General features: G+C 36.0%; 1 protein-coding gene across 1 annotated transcript in view; it reads left to right on the top strand.

Annotated features, from left to right (window-relative positions):
* The window catches only part of LOC107750718 (phosphatidylinositol 4,5-bisphosphate 5-phosphatase A-like), a 50168-nt gene that overhangs the window by 4219 nt on the left and 42227 nt on the right, over positions 1–3722 (top strand). The window lies entirely within an intron of this gene.

The following is a 3722-nucleotide window of genomic DNA, read 5'->3' as shown; positions in this document are numbered from 1 at the left end:
TGTGTGTGTGTGTGTGTGTGAGACTACAAGTTGTTTTCAATGCCAGTTTAAACGATTTCACCTACCTAGTAGCCTACCTTTTAAGCTGATTAAGAAATAAGTGAAACTGGGTTTGTAGGTGGGAAAAATGCTTTGAATTTGGCAACAGGAAAAGCGTAGGCCATGTAAGGGGATGTGGATGTTCTCACTAAAGGATTAATGGCAGATAGGTAGGGAAATGAGAGTAAGAGGGGATTTACACACTAACACACTTCTGCCTTTAACTGTCTAGTTATAGAGTTTGTCTGTGGAGTCACAAAGGCATGTCTTGTCAATTGCATGTTCCCTTTTTGAAGCAACTGATGTCTATGACAGCTTAGCATGACAGCATGCTGGAATCATGAGCGGGTGACGTTTAGTTAAAAGGCTGTAATTGCATGGACACACATTGCTGTTAATGAATTGCAGTGTCTGGACTTGTGGGTTGTTGTTCAAAATGGTTTGCAGCATGTGAGCTACATCTAGTTATGCTGAATGAAACATTGTTAAAGGAATAGTTCACCCAAAAATGAAAATGTACTCACCCTCAGGCCAATCAAGATGTCGATGAGTTTGTTTCTTCATCCGAAAAGATTTGGTGAAATTTAGCATTTCATCACTTGCTCACCAATGGATCCTCTGCAGTGAATGGGTGCCGTCAGAATGAGAATCCAAACAGTTGATAAAACATCACAATAATCCACAAGTAATCCACCCCTCTCCAGTCCATCAATTAATGTCTTATGAAGCAAAATGCTGTGTGTTAGTAAGAAACAAATCCTCCATTTAGACATTTTAACTTCAAACCACTGATTCTGTCTAAAATATGAGTCCTCTATCCACAATAATGCTTCCTCCTGTGAAAAAGTTATTTAGTCTGAATCAGGAGAGAAATATGCACAGATCAAGCACCATTTACAAGCAAAAACAATTCTGAACAAATATGTGGGTGGATTTTGATCTGAGAGGACAACAGGGGATGGACTTTTTCACTGAAGGAAGTGTTATTATGGATTATGGACTCGCATTTTGTCTAGAAGCAACAGTTTAAAGACCTTAATGATGGGTTTGTTTCTTACAAACATGCAGTTTTTCACTTCACAAGATGTTAATTGATGGACTGGAGTGCTGTGGATTACTGTGATGTTTTTATCAGCTGTTTGGACTCTCATTCTGACGGCACCCATTCACTGCAGAGGATCCATTGGTGAGCAAGCGATGTAATGTATTTCTCCAAATCTGTTCCAATGAAGAAACAAACCTATCCACTTCTTGGATGGCCTGAGGGTTCATGCAGAGTACATTTTCAGCAAATTTAAATTTTTGAGTGAACTATTCCTTTAAATGGTTTAGAATTAAAATAAATGGGCTTGGTTTGACATTTTGTAATCAAATGCAATGATATTCAGACCTATTTAGTGTGACTTAAGACATCTTCACCGTATACATGCCCAAATTGTATTGTATTGTATTGTATTAATATAATTTATGAACCAAATAATGTAACAAATGTATTTAATTTCACCACTCTACTTTAAATATAAAACAAATCAACATGCATTAAATTGGGACCATGCAGTTAGTACATGGGTTGAGTTTGGCTGCTCATGTAGATGATACAAGCGCAAGTCTAGTGTGCGTCATTTCCTCCCATGTACGGTATGTAATGCATTTATTCATTCAGTTGGATTTTCTACTAAAATTCAACAATCTGTCTGCAGCTGTGTTCAATGGCACATGTAAGTGATTCCGCTTGCAGTCACATAGTCAGTCAGTGTGGTGGCCAATCGTCACAGCTTTTCCCTGCCTTTTTACTGTCATCTGCTTTCTCAGCCAAATGTTTCGGATGGACTGAGATTGTAAATGTTCCCAGCTTCTGAATTGCTGCTTGACATCTTGTACTTTTGGCTCAGAGGGGCATAGATTAAGGGGTTCACCATTGATGCATTAATGACAAGGTCGCATTTGATTTGCTTCACAAGATCTGGCTCTAGAGAGGGTACTGTTTTGAGGGCCTATGGAGAAATAAAGTACGGTTTTGTTCATTCATCCTCTGATTGGCAAGCTTTGTACTGGATTGAAATTGAATTAGAGAACTACTACAATCATTGTAGTGAAATATATTGGATTTTGTGAACAGGAACAACTCTGAATGTTTCTTTTAAAGCCGAGTTTGGGGTCGGTAAGATTTTGTAATGAAAGAAGTCTCTTATAGTCACCAAGACTATTTATTTCATAAAAAAATACAGTAAAAACAGGAATATTGTGAAATGTTATTACAATTTAAAATAATTTTGTTCCAGTTGAATATAATTTAAAATGTAATTTATTCATGTGATGTTAAGCTGAATTTTCAGCATCATTACTCCAGTCTTCAGTGTCACATGATCCTTCAGAAATCACTCTAATATGCTGATTTGCTGCTCAATAAATAGTTCTTATTAGTATCAATGTCGAAAACAGTTGTGCTGTTATATTATAGTGTAAATGGTTATACATTTTCTTTACATAGAAAATTATTTAAATAGAAGAGTCAGAAGAACAGCATTTATTTGAAACATTCTCAAACATTATAAATGTCTTTAATTTAATTTAATTTAATTTAATTTAATTTAATTTTTAATTTAATTTAAATTGTTTTAATGTTTTTATTATTTATACTGATGAATAAAAATATTAATTATTTAAAAGAAACAAATTAATAAATAAATAACTTACTGACTCCAAACCTTTTACGTTTTTTTGTTTCAAAATATTTTCCCAAACACTCCCCCATCTTCCACTGGTCACCCAAATATAGCCCCACCAAAACTCTTGCAATTAGTCTGCAGTGTTTGCACAAGCCAATATTGCTAAGCAGTGTTTAGAAACCTGCGTAAATGGCTTACCTGTCTCTGCATTTTAACCTGTAAAAAAAGATGCAGTTTTAACCTCCAACAAATGGCACACTTCACCTTTAATATAATGCTTGTGATTTGAAATGATAATTGAGATGTTGATTATCAAAGAACAGTGAAGCGTTTCTGTCTAAAAGAAATTTCTCATCACAAAAATATTGCAAAATAGTGGTGTTAGTGAAGTGGGAAATTGCTTAAAGGGCATCTTTTCATAATTTGCCTCTGTTTTGGTACTAATAAAAAAAATTGCAGTCTGTAATAAACAAATTTTTGCAAATATTGCTCTCTATAGACAGATTTATTCCTCAGCACACCAATTAAGAGGTAATGACGCATTGCATTCGCATTCAAAAATAATACATTGCAAATGCATGCAGACCATCCGAGTGTGACAGATTAACAGTTTTAGTTTTGCAGAGAAATATTTGGTTGTGTTTAAGGCCGTTCTGTATTCCACATAAAGGTTTCCTGCATGCAATTCAAATAGGACTTTGTTTAGGCCTGCAGAACAAATCAATAGTGTTGTTGCAGCACCTGTCATTCCCCCGAGTTGGCTTTACTACAGTTAAATAAGTAAAGATAACTGCCTCACCCTGGATTCGAGTAGGGCGGTGCAGTGGGGCTGGGGCTGCTTAATCACATCTTTCTCAGGCAATCATTGATTGCCCTTATCTTAAAGGGAAAATTCCCAACCTCCTTTGAGTCCTTAATGAACACTGGCAGCGATATTAAATGAGCTTGGCCACTAAGCTCAGAGGCACTGGCTTAATCTCAGGGCTGTGGGCTAAACGCTGCTACTATCAGCTG

This window comes from Sinocyclocheilus rhinocerous, unplaced genomic scaffold (genome assembly GCF_001515625.1).
Source record: "Sinocyclocheilus rhinocerous isolate Xijiao unplaced genomic scaffold, SAMN03320098_v1.1 scaffold1302, whole genome shotgun sequence".
NCBI lineage: Eukaryota > Metazoa > Chordata > Actinopteri > Cypriniformes > Cyprinidae > Sinocyclocheilus > Sinocyclocheilus rhinocerous.
The sequence above is the reverse complement of the archived record's forward strand: the minus strand, read 5'-3'. Positions and strand labels throughout refer to the sequence as shown.